Source organism: Haemaphysalis longicornis, unplaced genomic scaffold (assembly GCF_048455015.1).
Source record: "Haemaphysalis longicornis isolate Haplotype H1 unplaced genomic scaffold, Haemaphysalis longicornis Haplotype H1 scaffold_6, whole genome shotgun sequence".
In the NCBI taxonomy this organism is placed as follows: domain Eukaryota; kingdom Metazoa; phylum Arthropoda; class Arachnida; order Ixodida; family Ixodidae; genus Haemaphysalis; species Haemaphysalis longicornis.
In genome coordinates this window covers 24,931,607-24,953,934 of record NW_027526407.1, presented here as the reverse complement: position 1 = coordinate 24,953,934, position 22,328 = coordinate 24,931,607, and the positions used below count along the sequence as shown (strand labels likewise).

The 22,328-nt window shown below is 48.2% G+C and overlaps 1 long non-coding RNA gene across 1 annotated transcript; it reads right to left on the bottom strand.

Annotated features, from left to right (window-relative positions):
* Positions 1-6,686: 6,686 nt before the first annotated feature.
* LOC144142331 (uncharacterized) lies at positions 6,687-21,391 on the bottom strand. Its single transcript, XR_013316944.1, has 3 exons — positions 21,292-21,391; positions 17,944-18,332; positions 6,687-15,284 (listed from the first exon to the last, which is right to left on the bottom strand). It is a non-coding gene; the product is annotated as an uncharacterized LOC144142331 (long non-coding RNA).
* Between the last annotated feature and the right edge of the window lie 937 nt (positions 21,392-22,328).

Genomic DNA, 22,328 nt, shown 5'->3' with positions numbered 1-22,328 from the left:
CGAGTTCAAATCGGGAGCAGCCACTACGGACATGTAGAGAAGGTGTCCTTGAAGATAGGTGGCGGCGGCTTTATTCCGTATCGTCGGCAGTCTTCGCAAGATTCGCAAGCAACGAAGTGCACAGCAGACACTAAGGCGTGTTAGAGTGAACCTTTGTAAATTAGCCCCACACGACTGACGCTCCTCACAATATACCGAAACTGAATTTGGCGCCTCATCCCGACGTCTTCTTTTTGCTTATAATTTCATTTATTTTTGTTCGTCAAGCATGAATATTTCAAGAAAACTAATAAAAAGCATACAAACTCATAAAGAAACTCAGTTATTGCCATAAAAGTTGCCTAATTTTAGCTTAGGGCCCTAAATTTGTGCCTCATTTTCAAGAAAAATTGTTAGCCATATCTTCAACTACTGATCTGACAACTACAGCGTGGCATCATGGCGGCATTCGTGTTTAGACACATTTTTGAGCCAGCTTTACCCGCCTGCAGTGGGCAAATAGTTTCCAAAATAAACAACATTAATAAGGGTTCGTGATTCATATCGCTGGCATTCCGTCGTACGTAGCGCGGCCCCGTGTGATTGTGCTTCGTACACGCCTCATTCGGGGACGCCGTTCGCAAGCCGCGAGCCTCATCGTCCATAAAAGATAAAGATCAGAACAAACAAATAAAAAATTCCACGCAAGTGTTTATCAGGGAGCGAGGAGCACTTGCGCCAAAGCCCGCGCAATCGTCACATTAGGCCCCAATGTGCCATCGGGATGAAAGGAATGCTACAAAGGCGTCGCTCTGCGGTGCTTCAGTGACCATCTCAGCAACGCTGCAGGAAGCAAGAAAATCGGCGTGCCTGCGAGTAAAACAGGACGCGCATGCGCGCCGCGCCGGTCTCGACAACAGGCGCCGGGCCTCCAGAGCGCGCATCGGTATTTTTTGCCACGCGCACGCATGGTCTGCAAAATTAAGTCCCCGCCTGTACATTCTTTTTAAAGCCGTAAGAATGGTGGGACAAACAGTATAAGTTACGAAAGCACATGCATATATACGCCTCGAGATTCGCGATCGCTGCGCCGCCTGCCGCCGCTTCTCCGCGGCGTTTGCGGGATTAGCGCTGCGTGGCTGATAGGTGGTCATGCAGTGTTTTGGTTCTCTTTCGCTTCTCTTTGCCTTTCCGCGCTCTAAACAACTTGTTATGGTGACGTCTGTAAGCTAACTGGACGTTTCGGGCACTTAAAAAAACAGCTGCGTCTTGGTAGAGCACTCTAACGCCAGCAAAAGCTACCCGGGGAGGCTGTTCTGCGCGCTTCTTGGCCGCTCTTGCGGGCGTCGGCGATGGCAGCAGCATATCACCGCTGTCACCTTCGAACACGTCAGCACAAGTGAAATCTATTTATTGTCGCCTCGTTTAGACCTGATATTGGCACTGTAGGAGGTTGGTTCGTTTTGCAGCGCTGACAACAAATGCGGCTTTGCTTCGAGTATGTACGTCGTAGAAAAAATTGTTTCGGGGGCGTGATAACCCAATAGCTGACAAAAACTTGTGCCTTTTATGGGAATATAAGCCACGTGAAAATGTTAAGTACACTCAAAGGCTGTGCATTGTCAGATATGTGCCCACTAGTAAGAACCAAGGTATATGTTAATGAAACCACGGGAAAATGAATATAAGGAATAAATAGAATAGTCGTACGGGAATGGAGAAAAAAACCGAGTGCAGCTTCTGAAATGCTAAAGACGTTTGTTTGAGCAAGGTAGTATTCACCAGACCAACTAGATGCGAAATGCACTGATATTTCGCTAGACATGGGGGGGGGGGGGGGGGGAGGGGGATGAGGAGGAGGACGCTCAACTATCGTTGTTTACAAATGAGGAGCGAAATCAACGAATGATCGAACGTTTAAATAACCACACACACAAGCTGCATGTTCACTTTTCGTTTGTTTTTCGCCTTGAAAAACGGCTGATCACTCGGCGGACTCATTTTTTGAAGAATACAGAGTAGGCAGTTCACAAGCGATACGAGGTGTCGTTGGAAGAGTTGATTGATTCATTGCAGGATTTAACGTGCCGACGCAACGGAGACGATGAGGACACGTAGTGGAGGGCTCCGGATTAATTTTAACCACCTGGAGAGCCTTAACGTGCGCCGAAATCTCGTACACACGGGCTTGTTGGAAGAGTGTCGTATCTTATAGGGGTCTCTGATTTCGGTTTATGCTAGATTCTGCAGTCTCCCTGTGTCATATGACTCATATGACGATTTTTCGAAGAAGAGTTTGGTCACGGACGCGGATTACTATAAGCCCATCTTCGCGCTTCTCGTGGAGGATAAATGTAACAGATGAATCTTTGCGAGCGCTCACATAGGGACATGACGACCAAGCATTAAATTTGTCGTCGTGTGCTGACTCCGGAGTGCAATTTTGCATTATCCATCGTACTTCTTTGGTACAATGCTTGTGAAATTTATGCCGCATTGTCTTGTTGATGGTACTGATCAATATTTGATATGTGATATTGGCAGGCGCGCACTTGCGTGCTGTCAGGTATGAGTGCTCCGCTAGATTTTGTAAGTGCACAAAGTCGATTTGCATCATAGTGTGTATGGCCGCAACATGACCATCGGAGGAAACACTGCTTACGGAGACATTGTCACTAAATTTCAGGGCAGCGGAATTGCAATCAGCTGCATGCAAATGCTGGCTTCGGGACGCCGGCCTGTGACACCCGCCCGGCGCTCATATAGATCTCACCAATCTCACTAAGATCGCGTCATAAACGTTTATACTCTCGTGAACATACCAACAGAGTGCCTGCTCCACGTTATTCGGTATTTCGAACGCGGACAAACGGTAAATCGCTGTCTTGAACGAGCCCCAAAAGCAACGGCGACAGGGGGGAGCGGGCCGGGGAGTCGGGACTCCCGCGCCTGCTTTCGAAACGGGCCGCTAGGGGGATTTCAGTGGCGCCCCTACAGGCCGCGCTCGAGGCGTATAGTACCAATGAGTACTACTGTTGGTACTGCGCGCACTACGCTTATTTAGATGCACAGAACTGCGGGGCTTTGCGGTTGTCTCAGACGACACTGGCCGATTGATTGACGCTACGGTGTCTTACGTGAACATATTTGTTGAGCGAGCACTATGTTTCACGGAACGATTTGCTCCCAGAACAAGAACAAGCCAGGTTTAAACACGGTCAAAAACAAACCAAAGGCAGAAAACCATAGAGATAATATACTGACTCAGAAAACGGCTTGCCACGGTATGGTGGCGCCATCTAGGTTCAGTAACGTAAACAAACGCGTGAGTACCTCGATGCCAGCGCTGCCGTACAGGGTGGAGACACACTTTGAACGGTCCTGTGCGGCTGCAATTAGGTCAACGTGCTCAACGCGTTGTTCTTTTCGTTTCCCACGAGACCCAGCACGCGAAACATATAAGATGATTCAAACTTCGCCAGTTAACCACGTTGCAGCGATAATTTTAGCGCGGTTTTGATACAATTACTTGCTTCGGCGGCGAGCGATTGACCCAATATGGCGGCGCCAGCGTACACGTGTCTCCACCTTGTACGGCGGACGCGTGAATCAAGGCACCCTAGGCTGCAGAGCGGTCAGTTCCTGTGATGTCATTGCAGACCACAAAAACACAATTTAGCGGGGAAATTAAAATGTTAAGTTAAATTAATTTCTCAGTGAATAAAGCATCGCTTGCATTCGGACAAGCGCTGGGAGCACAATAAAACACGAAATCTTTCGAATAACACAAACTTGTATTTTGTCTTCATGGCTCCTTTAATTAATGAACACAGAAATTTGGGGATGAGTATTACAGGGGGTTTATGTTCCTCGCTATCCGAGACTGTGCAATAAGAGCTCGAAAAAGTTCCAAGATGGCACGGCCTTTGTAAAGCTCCCTCAGTATTACTGTGAGAGGGGGTAAACTTGTCCACTTCCAACGGGTGGAGCTGTTCCACAGAGACATTTCTTGAGGTCATTTTTTGAGCTGTAAACTAGCAGCAAATGGTTATAGTCTGAAAACTAGTACACATGCTCCGCTGCACCCTCAAAAATGCCTTGGTAGGAACTTGAAAGTCCTTGAATATCTTTAAATTATTGTCCCTGAATCCTGTACGCACCCTGTGCACTAATCGCGGAGCAGTACGCTTTCTCGCCGAATTCCAGAGTTCCACTCCTGTCTTCAGTGGTGGTCTCTGAAGAGTCGAAACGGCTGTCACGCCCGCGTGAGACTTGGTGGCCCCAAGAGCATTGCACCTTGCGGGCGTAATGTCGAGCAAACATGGGTCGCATGATGACGTGGCAGGTGTGGGTCCAGCGAACCTGTGACTGATGTTTCGTGATCCCCAGACTATGTGGTCAGGAATGGAGCTCCTTGTAACGCCATTACGGCGGCTTGCGAAACAAACAGGCAAATGAACCCGGCAAGTGCCTTCAGCTCGCATCCGGTGGGACACAAGGCGTCAGCAGTCCTACATATGGCCTTTGGAAAAATTAGCAGTGGCTTAGCTCGGCTATGCCAGGATATACGTAGCGTGAGCTGAGGTTCAGGTGGTTATTGTTAGGTTTCCTCGTTGTCTAGGATTAGCTGATTATCATGCTTACTGCTGCTAAAACAATTTTCAATCCAATCTAGTCCAGTGCAGTCGTCACTGCTCCTCGCGCAAGCGCAGCACCGCGTCCAGAAGCCACGCGAAACGGCTATCAAGCGGCTCCGGCGCAGGGTCAGACTTGGCTACTGCGCAACGGAGACGCGCAGCTAGGCACGCGCCGGCGCCAGTGCGTCTGCCGCGGCTACACCCTCCCTCCAATACGATTGGATTTCAATCCAACACAATTCAATTTAATTCAATCCAAGCTGATCCGATCCAATCCAATCCAATGCTCCTGGGGCTTGCGCAGAACGGCCCTTCACGACCCACGCGAAATTGCTCAACCTCGGCCAGTGTAGCTTACGCTACAAAAATGTGCTGGCACAACAGCTGTGCGGCTGCAGTGTGCAGCTTCCTTCAGGTCATTGTCCCTTGTTCTGTGCTTGGGCTCTAATTGTGGGTTTAAGCGCAGTTTTAGTTTCAGCGCGTTTGATAGCTAAGCAAGTTGATTTTGGTACATCATTCAAAAGGTGCAGAAAAAAAATGGCAACACAAAATAGAAAATACGCAAGACGATGCAGTACTAGCAACTGAAAACTTTATTTGGAGACAGAACTACTAGTTTGTTTTATTTTCACGCAAAAAAAATGCACACAAGGTGAAAAAATTGGGCCCATCTCCCCGCGAGGGGGACTCGAGTAAATGCGTCGCATAGGGGGTGGGTGTATTGCGTTAACGTTTAGTGTTTGGGGAGTTGGTGGTAGTGAATGCGTTGTATCAGCAGCTTCTTGATGTAGTTTGAATGAGTCAAGGATATAAGGCGCGTTGTATCAGCAGCTTCTTGATGTAGTTTGAATGAGTCAAGGATATAAGGCGCGTTCGTAGCCTCCCATTCTGTGTCGGCTTTGTGGCGCAGTGGGTAGAGCACCATGTACATTGCGTTCCGCCCGCAGGGTCGCGGGATCGAAACCAAGCGCCGGATAGTAGTGTAGGGGGACTAGTTTGTTTTATTTTCACGCAAAAAAAATGCACACAAGGTGAAAAAAATTGGGCCCATCTCCCCGCGAGGGGGACTCGAGTAAATGCGTCGCATAGGGGGTGGGTGTATTGCGTTAACATTTAGTGTTTGGGGAGTTGGTGGTAGTGAATGCGTTGTATCAGCAGCTTCTTGACGTAGTTTGAATGAGTCAAGGATATAAGGCGCGTTCGTAGCCTCCCATTCTGTGTCGGCTTTGTGGCGCAGTGGGTAGAGCACCATGTACATTGCGTTCCGCCCGCAGGGTCGAGGTATCGAAACCAAGCGCCGGATAGTAGTGTAGATGGAGGGTTGCGGACTACGACTACGGACGTCAACGCGGGTGACATCGTGAGTTACTGAAATGCTCTGCATTTAAAAACGGATGACGGGAAGAAAAAGCTGCATCATTGGAACTTGGCTAGGCTCCAGCCACTGAGAACAAGCAATAAAAGGCACAAACACTGCATGAGAAAAAAAATGTGGATATGTACACACCGTGTGTTGTTTGTACATAAAGCAAAATACACATGGAAGCTACAACAATTTACATACAACACATTATCACAAAAAGGCAGATATCAACAGTAGTTGCTCACTGGTAGGGAAACTAGACCAGGCACCACAGAAAGATAAAGGAAGGTTGATTACAGGGGAGCGTACTGTTTATTGCAGTTAAAAACAACTTCATTGGGATAAAAGAGTAGCCCGGTCAAAAATTCAAGATATCGCTCATAGGTATACAGCTTAAAATGTACAGGCCATTTGTATTCATATGAAAATGAATAAAGTGACAGGAATAGTATTTCATGCATTTAGGGACAAAATTTTACAATAAACTTTCACATAAAAATCATTAACTGTTTCACTTTGATTGATTGACTGATAGCACGGTTTAACACGCCGACGCAACGCAGGCGATGAGGCGCGCCATAGTGGAGGGCTCTGGATTAATTTCGACCACCTGGGGATCTTTAGCGTGCACCGAAATCTCGTACATACGGGCGTTTTTACTTTCCGCCTCCATCAGAAAAGCGGCCACCGCGGCCAGGAATCGAACCCGCGACCTCGTGCTCAGCAGCGCAACGCCTTAGCCACTGAACCACCGCGGCAGGTCTGCTTGGAAATGGCATGAGCCTCAGTAATCTCACATGGAACTTTATCGCGGCGCTTGGATACGATTGTGGTGCCCTTGGAACTCGGACCGCTGCCACTCGTGCAAGTATGCGTGGCCAGGTGCGCCAATTCTCTCTTGAACAAACATTAACGCACCTCCTCGGAATGCACAGGGCAAGGGCAAATTGTACATTTTTTTTTTTTTTTTCGCGGGGAACTAACTTTGACTCGTGGTCGATGCAACAGCCCTTGTGAGGCACCTTTTGTAATAACTCGGCTGCCTTGTGCACTGCTGGGAAAATGTGCCCAAGGCATTTTGTAGCACTGAAAGCAACACTGACACCGCACCTTGAAGCCACGTTTTGTAGCCCATGTGATATTTTGTAAACATAGGGCACAGCCACAGGCCTGTCCCAATGCAAACATCAAGATGGGTGCAATCACCACTTCCCTTTATACCCCACAACACTTTTTCACACCCTCGTGACACCACATGTTCTGGATACCTGGTAAGTTCTAACCTACCCACCTGTTGATCCCAAAGACTCGACAACACAGTATGGTGGCAAGATTTCAGTACGGCTGCCTTTATGCATGGCACTGCAACACCGTCCTTAATAATGTAGTGACCCAATTTGCGACTTAACGGAGGCTTCAGCGTTCATAGCTTGTACACCTAACAACTGTGATCGGGGCAAAATGCAAGTTCCAGGTCCAAGAAATACAGCTAACCATTTGTCGGGACTTCTACCGTGAATTCCAGCCCACAACAGTTTTCCCTGAAAGCCATCAAAACGTGAACTTCTTCATCGAAACTTTTGGTTTGTAGAAAGATGAAGTCATCCACATTACTGATCCTGGTTTGAACTGTTGCATCATGAATTCCCACCAACTTGCCCAGTTTGGCACACTCATAATGTTATTCCTTACTCATTCCCAGCACTAGGAGTAAAACAAGGGATGCTGGGTAGCAGCGACAGTGATACAGATGAAGTACCTATTTAAATCTTCTAGAAGAGTGTCAAAACTCTAACCTGCAGTACATAGGAAATGATGCTTTGAGCAGTGTTTGCAGCACCGTGCTGCTAACAGCTGAAAGCAGCTGATGGTTTCCTTTGCTTCTTTATTTCGAGCAACGCAAGCTGTCTTCCATACCAAAATGAAAGCGCTTTCATAGTCAATTATTCATCACTGTGATGACGTCTAGAACATGGTGATGCGTCTCTGATGGCTGTGCTCTCCTTCGTCCCTCCCTTTCTCCCTACTTAGGGCCTGGGTACCAGCACAGCCCGAGAAGCCAAGGAGTATTTTGGCAACCTGAACCGCAACAGGATTGCGTTTACATACCAAGGGAAGGATGATGATGCTGCCATCCGGCTAGCGTTCGACCAAAGCCTGGCGAAGAAGAGGAAGGAGTGGTTGGGAGCGTACATGCAGGAACGCAAGCAGCGAAGGGAGTTGAACCTCCCGGAACCCTACCTGTATACCGAAGAAACCAAGAGCGTTACATACGAGGAGTTCGTGAAGGGCCTCGGCACCAGCACAGCACGAGAAGCCAAGGAGTATTTCGGCAACCTGAACCGCAACAGGATTGCGTTTACATACCAAGGGAAGGATGATGATTCTGCCATCCGGCTAGCGTTCGACCAAAGCCTGGCGAAGAAGAGGAAGGAGTGGTTGGGAGCGTACATGCAGGAACGCAAGCAGCGAAGGGAGTTGAACCTCTCGGAGCCCTACCTGTATACCGAAGAAACCAAGAGCATTACATACGAGGACTTCGTGAAGGGCCTCGGCACCAGCACAGCACGAGAAGCCAAGGAGTATTTCGGCAACCTGAACCGCAACAGGATTGCGTTTACATACCAAGGGAAGGATGATGATGCTGCCATCCGGCTAGCGTTCGACCAAAGCCTGGCGAAGAAGAGGAAGGAGTGGTTGGGAGCGTACATGCAGGAACGCAAGCAGCGAAGGGAGTTGAACCTCTCGGAGCCCTACCTGTATACCGAAGAAACCAAGAGCGTTACATACGAGGAGTTCGTGAAGGGCCTCGGCACCAGCACAGCACGAGAAGCCAAGGAGTATTTCGGCAACCTGAACCGCAACAGGATTGCGTTTACATACCAAGGGAAGGATGATGATGCTGCCATCCGGCTAGCGTTCGACCAAAGCCTGGTGAAGAAGAGGAAGGAGTGGTTGGGAGCGTACATGCAGGAACGCAAGCAGCGAAGGGAGTTGAACCTCTCGGAGCCCTACCTGTATACCGAAGAAACCAAGAGCATTACATACGAGGACTTCGTGAAGGGCCTCGGCACCAGCACAGCACGAGAAGCCAAGGAGTATTTCGGCAACCTGAACCGCAACAGGATTGCGTTTACATACCAAGGGAAGGATGATGATGCTGCCATCCGGCTAGCGTTCGACCAAAGCCTGGCGAAGAAGAGGAAGGGGTGGTTGGGAGCGTACACGCAGGAACGCAAGCAGCGAAGGGAGTTGAACCTCTCGGAGCCCTACCTGTATACCGAAGAAACCAAGAGCATTACATACGAGGACTTCGTGAAGGGCCTCGGCACCAGCACAGCACGAGAAGCCAAGGAGTATTTCGGCAACCTGAACCGCAACAGGATTGCGTTTACATACCAAGGGAAGGATGATGATGCTGCCATCCGGCTAGCGTTCGACCAAAGCCTGGCGAAGAAGAGGAAGGAGTGGTTGGGAGCGTACATGCAGGAACGCAAGCAGCGAAGGGAGTTGAACCTGCCGGAGCCCTACCTGTATACCGAAGAAACCAAGAGCGTTACATACGAGGAGTTCGTGAAGGGCCTCGGCACCAGCACAGCACGAGAAGCCAAGGAGTATTTCGGCAACCTGAACCGCAACAGGATTGCGTTTACATACCAAGGGAAGGATGATGATGCTGCCATCCGGCTAGCGTTCGACCAAAGCCTGGTGAAGAAGAGGAAGGAGTGGTTGGGAGCGTACATGCAGGAACGCAAGCAGCGAAGGGAGTTGAACCTCTCGGAGCCCTACCTGTATACCGAAGAAACCAAGAGCATTACATACGAGGACTTCGTGAAGGGCCTCGGCACCAGCACAGCACGAGAAGCCAAGGAGTATTTCGGCAACCTGAACCGCAACAGGATTGCGTTTACATACCAAGGGAAGGATGATGATGCTGCCATCCGGCTAGCGTTCGACCAAAGCCTGGCGAAGAAGAGGAAGGGGTGGTTGGGAGCGTACACGCAGGAACGCAAGCAGCGAAGGGAGTTGAACCTGCCGGAGCCCTACCTGTACACCGAAGAAACCAAGAGCGTTACATACGAGGACTTCGTGAAGAACTTATCTTCTACAGCCACACGGACAACGTACGTTGGATTCCCTGTGCCATCGATGGCTTCAAACCAGGACAGAGAAAGGTTATTTACACGTGCTTCAAGCGGGCCGACAAGAGTGAGATAAAAGTGGCCCAGCTGGCTGGATCAGTCGCCGATAATTCGGCGTACCACCATGGGGAGGCCTACCTAATGTCCATGATTGTTAACATGGCCCACGAGTATGTCGGGAGCAACAATATAAATTTGCTTGAACCTGTCAGCCATTAACCGAAACCGGATTGCCTTCAGTTACGAAGGCAAAGAAGATGATGCTGCCATCGAGCTAGCGTTCGACCAAAGCCTGGCGAAGAAGAGGAAGGAGTGGTTGGGAGCGTACATGCAGGAACGCAAGCAGCGAAGGGAGTTGAACCTGCCGGAGCCCTACCTGTACACCGAAGAAACCAAGAGCGTTACATACGAGGACTTCGTGAAGAACTTATCTTCTACAGCCACACGGACAACGTACGTTGGATTCCCTGTGCCATCGATGGCTTCAAACCAGGACAGAGAAAGGTTATTTACACGTGCTTCAAGCGGGCCGACAAGAGTGAGATAAAAGTGGCCCAGCTGGCTGGATCAGTCGCCGATAATTCGGCGTACCACCATGGGGAGGCCTACCTAATGTCCATGATTGTTAACATGGCCCACGAGTATGCCGGGAGCAACAATATAAATTTGCTTGAACCTGTCAGCCATTAACCGAAACCGGATTGCCTTCAGTTACGAAGGCAAAGAAGATGATGCTGCCATCGAGCTAGCGTTTGACCAAAACCTGGTGAAGAAGAGGAAAGAGTGGTTGGAAGCATATATGCAGGAACGCAAGCAGCGAAGGGAGATAAGCCTGCCGAAGCCCTACCTGTACACCGAAGAAACCAAGAGCGTTACATACGAGGACTTCGTGAAGAACTTATCTTCTACAGCCACATGGACAACGTACGTTCGATTCCCTGTGCCATCGATGGCTTCAAGCCAGGACAGAGAAAGGTTATTTACACGTGCTTCAAGCGGGCCGACAAGAGAGATAAAAGTGGCCCAGCTGGCTGGATCAGTCGCCGATAATTCGGCGTACCACCATGGGGAGGCCTACCTAATGTCCATGATTGTTAACATGGCCCACGAGTATGTCGGGAGCAACAATATAAATTTGCTTGAACCTGTCAGCCATTAACCGAAACCGGATTGCCTTCAGTTACGAAGGCAAAGAAGATGATGCTGCCATCGAGCTAGCGTTTGACCAAAACCTGGTGAAGAAGAGGAAAGAGTGGTTGGGAGCGTACATGCAGGAACGCAAGCAGCGAAGGGAGTTGAACCTGCCGGAGCCCTACCTGTACACCGAAGAAACCAAGAGCGTTACATACGAGGACTTCGTGAAGAACTTATCTTCTACAGCCACACGGACAACGTACGTTCGATTCCCTGTGCCATCGATGGCTTCAAGCCAGGACAGAGAAAGGTTATTTACACGTGCTGCAAGCGGGCCGACAAGAGCGAGATAAAAGTGGCCCAGCTGGCTGGATCAGTCGCCGATAATTCGGCGTACCACCATGGGGAGGCCTACCTAATGTCCATGATTGTTAACATGGCCCACGAGTATGTCGGGAGCAACAATATAAATTTGCTTGAACCTGTCAGCCATTAACCGAAACCGGATTGCCTTCAGTTACGAAGGCAAAGAAGATGATGCTGCCATCGAGCTAGCGTTTGACCAAAACCTGGTGAAGAAGAGGAAAGAGTGGTTGGGAGCGTACATGCAGGAACGCAAGCAGCGAAGGGAGTTGAACCTGCCGGAGCCCTACCTGTACACCGAAGAAACCAAGAGCGTTACATACGAGGACTTCGTGAAGAACTTATCTTCTACAGCCACACGGACAACGTACGTTCGATTCCCTGTGCCATCGATGGCTTCAAGCCAGGACAGAGAAAGGTTATTTACACGTGCTGCAAGCGGGCCGACAAGAGCGAGATAAAAGTGGCCCAGCTGGCTGGATCAGTCGCCGATAATTCGGCGTACCACCATGGGGAGGCCTACCTAATGTCCATGATTGTTAACATGGCCCACGAGTATGTCGGGAGCAACAATATAAATTTGCTTGAACCTGTCAGCCATTAACCGAAACCGGATTGCCTTCAGTTACGAAGGCAAAGAAGATGATGCTGCCATCGAGCTAGCGTTTGACCAAAACCTGGTGAAGAAGAGGAAAGAGTGGTTGGGAGCGTACATGCAGGAACGCAAGCAGCGAAGGGAGTTGAACCTGCCGGAGCCCTACCTGTACACCGAAGAAACCAAGAGCGTTACATACGAGGACTTCGTGAAGAACTTATCTTCTACAGCCACATGGACAACGTACGTTCGATTCCCTGTGCCATCGATGGCTTCAAGCCAGGACAGAGAAAGGTTATTTACACGTGCTGCAAGCGGGCCGACAAGAGCGAGATAAAAGTGGCCCAGCTGGCTGGATCAGTCGCCGATAATTCGGCGTACCACCATGGGGAGGCCTACCTAATGTCCATGATTGTTAACATGGCCCACGAGTATGTCGGGAGCAACAATATAAATTTGCTTGAACCTGTCAGCCATTAACCGAAACCGGATTGCCTTCAGTTACGAAGGCAAAGAAGATGATGCTGCCATCGAGCTAGCGTTTGACCAAAACCTGGTGAAGAAGAGGAAAGAGTGGTTGGGAGCGTACATGCAGGAACGCAAGCAGCGAAGGGAGTTGAACCTGCCGGAGCCCTACCTGTACACCGAAGAAACCAAGAGCGTTACATACGAAGACTTCGTGAAGAACTTATCTTCTACAGCCACACGGACAACGTACGTTCGATTCCCTGTGCCATCGATGGCTTCAAGCCAGGACAGAGAAAGGTTATTTACACGTGCTGCAAGCGGGCCGACAAGAGCGAGATAAAAGTGGCCCAGCTGGCTGGATCAGTCGCCGAGAATTCGGAGTACCACCATGGGGAGGCCTCCCTAATGTCGACGATTGTTAACATGGCCCACGAGTTTGTCGGGAGCAACATTATAAATTTGCTTGAACCTGTTGGCCATTAACCGAAACCGGATTGCCTTCAGTTACAAAGGAAAAAAAGCTGCAAGAAGGTCAAGGTTGTCTTTTTCGAGTTTATCATGGGTAGCCCAACTACACCAGTTTTTTTATTGTTGTGGTATTCTACGCATCAAGGGAAGGCTATAAAACCTCACCGACAGCAGTGACGTGAAGCCTTCAATACTACTACCAAGTAGACATCGCTTTACCGAACTGGTGTTTGCAGATGCCCACCATTGAGTGATGCACAGAGGAGTAACAGCAATCAACGCACAGGATTGATTTTAATGTCCAAGAGCTTGACAAGAGGCAAAGAAAGCAATCAATGCCTGCTACGCACCCGGTTTTCCACCAAACCCATCTTGACGCCGTACCCACCGCTTTCCATTTGCAGGGTGGAAAAGATGAAACCGTTCGACACAACAGGACTTGAATTTGCCGGACCACTGTATGAGGTCATGAGAGGGCTCTCACTGAACAATGCATTTCGTACTTATCATGTGTGCTGTGACAAGAGCACTGCACTTGAAAATGGTCTCTGGCGAGTCTTCACCTGCATTCCTGCTGGCTTTCCGGCACTTCATTGCAAGAGGATTACTAAGCGCAGTTTATTCCAATAATGCCCCAATTTTCTAGGGAATGTCTCGGGAATTACAAAAAAAAATGCGCAAAGTGACCGACTTTTGAATTGAAATTTTATCGCTGGTCAAAGAATGTGAAGATCATAGTCGAAGCGGCCTCATATGGTGGGGAGGCTGGTAGGAACGGTTGATCGGAACCGTAAAAAACGGCACTCTGCAAAGTTTTAAGATGAAGCTGCCAGTACTCGGAAGAACTTCCAACTTTTTGACTGAGATTGAAGCAGAACTTAATTCACGGGAGCTCACGTACAGGGATAACCCAGCAGCGGTAGCTCAGTGGCTAAGGCGTTGCACTGCTGAGCATGAGGTCGCGGGTTCGATTCCTGACCGCGGCGGCCGCTTTTCTGATGGAGGCAAAAAGCAAAAACGCCCGTGTGTACGAAATTTCGACGCATGTTAAAGATCCCCAGGTGGCCAAAATTAATCCGGAGCCCTCCACTACGGCACGCCTCATCGCCTGCATTGCATCGGTGCGTTAAACCCTACAATCAATCAATCAATCAATCGTCGTCTGAAGCAATTGTGCAGTCACAAAGAAGGTCAGACTCGCTCTCGGAGACAAATTCGAGGTGTTAAGCAGACGCTGCTGCTTGAAGTATTGCAAAAAAAAAAAAAAAAAACTTTTTCTAGAGACAATGCCATCACTATCATTCCTCGTGTGCGACACCATTTTTATGTTATCTTTTCCAAGGAGGTTTTTACCAATGTTCTACCCTTGGTGTTAAGTACAGGTACTAGAACTGATTACCGACCGTAAAATCACCTTTGGTGCCGAGAAGCACAGCATTGACCGCAACGAGTGAGCTCTGGCTAGAGAAGTCATGAAAACAAGAGTTTGTTCTCATGACTTCTTTAAAAGTTAATCCTTGTGACTGCTATAACTGCTTCTAATGACAACTGCAAGATAGCTACAACGAGGGTTGGGCCACATGCACTGCCTTACTGTGGGCAAATTGCATGAGGCCCAGCCCATGTTGTTTACAGAGCAGCATCTCAGAGAATTCATCCACAGTGTCGTCAGTTTCTGCAGCTGAGACTTTGCGTTTGACGAGAACCACTGCACATTAGACCACTCAGGAAGCCAGCGCTGCTTTCCACACAGCACCATGACGCCTACTGGAACCAGTTCCGCAAGTGCCTCGCCCCGGTGGAGCTGGTGAAGGGGGTAGAACTGTTCCAGGATCTGGTCCACTGTGCCACGTCACCAATGTGGAGCTGGACCAGAGGCTACTGCAGCTGAAGGCAGCAGTGTGGAAAGCAGGGAAAAGTGCTCCAAGTCCGGTTGCTGAATGGATGGCCTACCGGCACAAACTGGCTGGCAGGCAGGGATGAGCTGGATTGCGCATTGGCTCGGAGGTTTACCCACACGTCGCAAGCTCTGGGGTACCTTCCAAGCTGTCCAGAGGCCTCAAAGCAACTGGAACCCACTGGAAGTGACGTGGTTGGCCCGAGTCATTTTGGACAGTTTGGGAGCAGCAGTAAGTCTGTTTTGGAGAGAAAAAAGAAAGGATGTTGTAGCAGACAAAAGATTATTTCGAAGCGATAAAAATGGGCTTTAAGCATAGAAAAACCACCAACAGGAACATTATATATACAGTCCAACCCACTTGTAACAATATTGGATATAACAACAAAGTCACGGCTTCATCAACTTCACTAATGTTGTATGGTAAAATAAACCGCTTAATTACACTTGTTTTTCTTTATTATTGGTTCTAACAGTTGAGCCTGATGGTATCAGCCTATGCAAAATTTAGTATTTGGAGATCTGCAAAAGATCATGGGTGCATTGTGTGTGTGACCAAGCTGTCACCCTTTTTGCCCACCATTTCTCTGTTGCGATGCTGGATTTTAGCCTACCCAGTCAAGCAGTGCTTTCCCATTTTATAGAGCACAGCAATGGAACAGCAGACATGAGCCCGATATCTCTAAAACCATGACTGCAATTTTTAAGTTACGTGGCATTAATGTGCACGTCTTCCTCGGTTAGGGAATCCTGTGGAGGAGCAGGAAAATGAGGGTGCATTGTCTTGCCTGCTGTTTTAAGGTCGAGTAGACGTGCACAGTAGCAAGACGCACTGTGTGATTTCTACAATCTTCCGCTCCTCTGCGATACTTCCAACCACACACACACACATTTGTGCACCAATACCGCATCACTTCAAAATGACGACCGTCATTTTAGAGAATCTGGTGTCAGTTGAGCCACAGTCAGAGGCAGATAGCTGCTTAACATAAATGCACCAATTGAAAATATATCTCTCCTATTACCGGCTCAAAGACAAGATGGCCCTGAACTCGGGCAACTGCAGCATACAGTCAATCAAACTAAGACGGCCACCCGCTGGCCATAGCTTCTTATCCCGTACCAGTTTCCTCTATTGCTTCAATAAACGTTCACAAAAGCACCCCATCTGTATGTCTAATCTTAGCCCCTAGAAATATACAGCCGCCATTTATCTCTGAAGTCCCACCTGAAGTGATGGTCACCATGCTGCGATGAGAAATTGAAGTCTGCTCTGAGCAGCGGTGCAGCCCCTCCAGGTGTTTATAAAGCACACCACACTTTTTCAGCATGCAAGGTTGAGAGGAAGGAATGCCCCAAGGACAAAATGCCACCTCTGCCGATACACCTCTCCTCAAAGATATTTTTATAACACTCAGTAGCTTCTTGTGAATGAATTAATTGAGGACACGGGGCATTAGCTCTGTTTTTCATAAAACCAGACACAAAGATGGCCCTCGTGCCTTCGCTGAAGCAAACGTCCACAGGGACAGCCTGCATGTGAAGAAAATCCAACCATGGCGAAGAACAGCAGCCTAAAGAATTTATATATATGACATACACAAGAAAACGAAACTCTGAAAAGGGGGAAAAAACAATGTGAGCGCCCACACGCAAAATTTTCAGCCAAACCACTTAAGCTGTCTAAGCAACGGGGTCAGAAACACCAATCTTTTACCTAAAATGTGCATGCATGCAGGGCAACAATAAGAGTATTTAATGAAAAAAAATGAGCAGGTCAACTAGTAGAAAAGCTCTGGCGACTTGATCTTTGTGTCGGTAGGTGGGAGGGGCAGAAAATTAAACACTCTTTCTAGAGGCACGTCAAACATACCCACAAAATTTCTTAAGATACGCTGGTTGTACTTACAAAATTTCTTAACTAATGCAGCCGGATTGCCTCATTTAACCTAATAAAAGCGATCGTGCATGCCCTTCTCGGCGACACAAACCACCGCAATTTGAACGGCATCATGTTTCACTTGCAGCTGCACAGACTTCACTCGTTGCAACCTCATTTTCTTCAAACAATCTTTGAATTACAATCCCCCTTTTTCTTTTTTTCTTGAGAAGGTGCAAGGCAAGCACACAACTTTCAAATTATTTGCTTTCAAAGGCTTCCAAAGTGGCCATCTGCCACCGCACTGTAAATGCTGGGAAATCTGAAACGGTCAATCGGAAGACCTGATTGGTTCCTCCAGTTTGCCGCCCATGAACTTCTCTGGCCTCGCTAGATTGGCGGCGGGTGACGTTTTTTCGCTCCATATACCGTATTTATTTGATTATAAGGTGGTCACTAATATAAGGCGAGAGTGCAGTTTGGAGAGTAGAAGAAACTGCCGTAAATATACAAATATAAGGCGGGGTATGACTTTGAGAATACAAATTTTGGAAAAAAACCTCACCTTATATTTGAATAAATTCGGTATTCTGGCATATTAATCCTGCAGTCTCCCGGTATCATGTTTCTAGCAACCCTCTGTGGATATACAAATCTCCTCACGGATTGCAATGTTGGCTGAAAAGCCACAACGGAAAAGTGAGCCCGTGTTCGTGAACCCTTGTTCCGCCTGTGTTTGAAGGCACGCTGAACTCTCCCTGCGAGTGAGGGGGGCTCTAATTTTTTGTTTACCTGAGCTGCACTACTGCAGCTTTCAGCAAGCCAGAGGAAAAGTGCTGAATGTTCAGTTCGAGCAAAGCAGTGCACGCAGCAGTAGGGGGGGGGGGGGGGAGGGAGGGAGAGAGAGAGAGAGAGAGAGAGAGAGAGAGAGAGAGAGAGAGAGAGAGAGAGAGAGAGAGAGAGAGAGAGAGAGAGAGAGAGAGAGAGAGAGAGAGAGAGAGAGAGAGAGAGCACTGACCGCCTCCAGGTGGATCGGGAGACACAGCTGAGTACGCATGCTGTCCTCGTCCACACACTGCACGTAAAAGTGGTGCGGAGTGTAGACATGCGACGCGCACACGATGCTGAACTGCTCGGCGAGACCGCATCCGGAAGGGGCCCTCCAAGTCCACCAAGGGCAGCAGAGGGTGCTGCAGCTGGTGGGCTTTGCAGACTGCCCCTCCTAGCCCCTGGCCAAGCCCCGACCCCGGTGGTGACCCCAACGACCCCAAAGGTTGTTCGAATCACACCGGGGTCGGGTCGTGGGCCGGGGCGGGCTCTGACCCGTTGGGGGCCACGGCAGCGGCCTCGATGTGCGACGCAACTGCCACCATGCTAGGTCGCCTCCTCTCGGAATCAGGAACTGCCCTGCAGAGAACAAGCCACAATGGGAGAGTGACCGGCATACTGTGGACGCCCAGCAAGGCACATCCTGATGCACGGCTCTTGGTACATTAAAAAATATCACACTACCAAGAGCAGCGCTCGTGGCTGCAAAGAAGCTGCATTACCAGGCTAGAAAAATGTAACGCGAGAAACACAGAACTTAATGCGCAGTGCGACGAGCATGCCGCTGAGGGTTCGACTGATGCACTGAAAGGTGCCTAGAATGAAAAGGCAAAGGTCGGAGCGATTAAAAGAGCATCTGCCAAATGCACAGCTTGAGAAAGACCCAATTGTAAGAGACAGTAGCAAGGCAGTAGTTCACAACCAGTCCCACCACCCAGAAAAGACTGGACGCTGGGAGAATGTCAACGTGGTGTTTTCGGCTTCCAACAAATTGCAGGCCCGGCTCAATGAAGATACGAAGATGGAACCTACCTGTTCTAAAAACCACAAAAACCCCGCTTCACCGATTTCAGCAAAATGTTGTCGACTCGGTACGCTTAAAACCAAACTCAACAGTCGTTTAACGTCTTACTTTACGCCATAAGATGGGGAAATAACACTAAGGCAATGAATGAGGATGAATTTAACAAACCAAACTTGCAGAGCAATTGGTAAGCAGAGGCCTCAAGGGGCGTCGCTTACAACGGAACTTCACCAGCAAAAATTTTCACTGCAAAATGGACCCCCCTGACCGACCCGGGCAACACGCCTCTCTCTTCTAGTACATCATAGCCCCATGTCGCTAATCAAATGGTGAGCAATGTTGAAAGATTATAGAAAATAAAAAAGATCAACTTTGCAAATTATAAGTGTTGCACTTTAAATCCTGCTGGAATGGGCCTGACACAGGCCGCTCAGTGGAAAGACAAGTGTGTCTTCTACAGCCGTCTATTTTTTCATATAAGCAGGGGTGACCCAGCTGAACCAGATTTGGGAGCAGTTTTTGGAGCAGCGAAATCTCGATTTTGGAGCAGAAGAACCTTGATTTGGAGCAGAATGATGACATTTATTATGTCACCTTATGAGCCTAAAAATCAAATTTTTGGCAACTCGGGGGGAAGGGGGGGCACTTTTTAATGGGTTTTGAACGTACATAACACTGAAACAGCCGTTCAATGAAGTTTTGTCTACTAGAGTATCACAAGGCACGAACTGCACTACGTTAAAGCCATTTATAAATTCTTAGGCGCTATGCATGATAGCATGGAGTGCCGTTGAAAACATCGAATTGAAAAACTAAGCAATCGCAAGGCATTTTCATTATCATGTGAATGCTGTAATTATTATTTTTGTAATCCCAGACTCTGCTTTACACACAATTGTAGAGGCATGGCAAAAGTTGCGCAAAGCGAGGTGACAATCTTCGCCCCCCACCAGCCGTCCCCTTTCACTCCCCAAGGTGCGCATTCACTACGATCGCAATTTGAATAACATTGGTATGTTTAGCCACCTCCCTCTTGGCATTAAATTTCACTTCAGATAGATAAAGCAGTATTACTAGCGTGCAATTACTAGCCCGCCCCGCTGTCGGCCACTGCTTGAACATTTTGCGGCGATGTAGCCTGCGCCGCCACTTCTGCAGCGTCGATCGTCCCATTCCCGCCGCTTGCTCGCTGTCAAAGGCAGCAATAACTCGGCATTTTATTATAACACCGCAATGAGTCCGAAATTTCACTTCAAGCACGCACCGCGCCTCGCACTCGAGGCCGAAACACGGCGAATTCCCGGGCCCCACGTTGTTTTTGATCAACTCCCGTTCTTCCGAGTCACGCAACTTCCCTCAACAGATCGAACGACTAAATGTAAACCCAGCCACCTCCATAACCAAAACCACAGTAGAAATCGGCGAAGAGCACTCCGCCTGCACCACGAGCACCTGCTTCGCCCGACGGCCATGTTTTCCAATATTCACCAAACAAAGATGGCGGCGCCCAGTAATGTAATTCCGGAGATACGGCGCTCCAAAAATTGCCGTCTTTCATCAATTTTCACCAGTAGTTCGTCGCCTGAGTACACATACATATTTTTTATACAGGACTTTGTAATTGTTTTCCCTGGGAAAACTTAAAAAAAACTCACAGAAGATAACATGTGCAACCCGACATGGTGACATTCGAAAAAACTATCTTGGGGACAATTTTATGCGGTTTTTTTTATTGAATGATCAATCAATTAAACCTTTCAAAACAGGATCATTTAGGGGGTGCTGGAAAATTATGCCGTCAGTAAGCATTTTCCCCCACTGAAACTGGTGGGAGCGCTAAAATCCTTGGCTCTCAGACTGTTTTGGAGCAGTTTGGCGCAATTTTTGCAATTTTCAAGCTTCTGGAGCAGCCTGGCGCAGGAAAACAAATTTGTATCAAAATTGCGCAATATGCGCAGCTGTCTCACCCCTGTATAAGTGACCTCTATTATCAATGCAGCCTGTCAAGCCAGCTCTCGCGCATATTTTTGTACGCCCCCCCCCCCTTCTTTTTTTCTTTTTCTTTTTTTTGGCCTGCTATGTGCTTCGGCGATGTCGCACAAACTATATCATTTTGTGTGTGTGTGTGTGTGTGTGTAGCAAGGCTGCAACAGTTGCCTGCAACTACGTTTCTGTATAATTGCCCATTGCAGCCATGTACCCAAGGAGCAGGTGTGCCCGTCAAGCCGCTTTGGCAGCTTTTTTTCCTCAGTCCTTTTCATGTTATCAATGTATAAATGGGCAAATAAACTAATCTCATCTTATCTTAAAGCTCAGCAGCACGAAAAGCCCCAACCATGCTGGATCCATCATTCTGCACAAGTGCTCTCATTTGATTACAAAGCTACTTTACCCAAACCAGACAAACAAGCTACATTGCAGGGACGACTAACAAATAGAATGCAATATTGCGAGCTTTTCTGACTGAACAGGCAAACTTTTGATGAGAAAGGAGCATTCGAAAATGCCATTTACCTTGCACCACCTCCTTTGTCGATTTGTTGACGATTGTTGTCACGCACGCAACAGCAGTTTCACAACAAACCTCCAAGAGCGTGCACATCATGGTGCAGTCCTTTCCTAGCAGGCGGATGAAGTTCTCCATGGCTTCCGGGGACCAGCCAGCCTGAAAAGTCAAGGACACAGTTCCTGGAGTACAACTGCATCTACAAACAGCCGGCAAAGGTTACTTACTGTACACACTCAATTGTAAGGCGAGTTTATTTCATTATTTTTTTTTTCGACTGAAGTTGACCCTTGCGTTGCAAATGAATATGTACGGAAATTCATGTTGCGTATTAAGTGGAGATGCGGGTCTTAGAATCCCGAAATTTGGCCAAAAAATTCATTTTTCAAAATCGCCATTTTCAAAAAGTAGAGCTATTTTTGTCCAAGTCAGCCAAATATGCAGACCCAGGAGTACGTATTTGTGCCTAGACTTACAGGGGTTTTTAGGTTGTTTCTTCAAAGGATTTCTACAAATGTTATACCGTTGAATTGGGATTACAATGAACTGCATGCCGATGCATTTTTCAAAGCGGAGCTGTTGCAGCCAGCCGTAGCGTGTGGCATATAATGCGTTAAGGAGAAATGAAGAGAAAATACAACTTCCTTTAATTTGAATGAACTAGGATTCAGTATCTCACTCTGCTCCATTAGAGCCACAAAAGATGTTTTTTTAACGAAATTAAGCAAGAAGTATTTAAAAACTTTCAAATTTTGCGCCACAGTGACATGTTATGAGCAAGAATGACGTCATACGGGCCAACAATAAAACAATTTTCAGTGCGTTAACTGCACGTTAGCATTCAAGTTATGCGGTCAAACGGAACTAGAGGCCCCATTACAGACGTCCAGTCATGTGCCGTCGCGACAGGTCAGTTAGGCGGCCGCCAATCGCACAAACAAGCTTCCGTGACGTCATAGAAAAGTTGCGGGAAATTGGCTAGGGGGTCGCGACTGCTTTACACGTTTTCTTTAATATCTCCGTTATTTGTGCGAAGATTGCGACG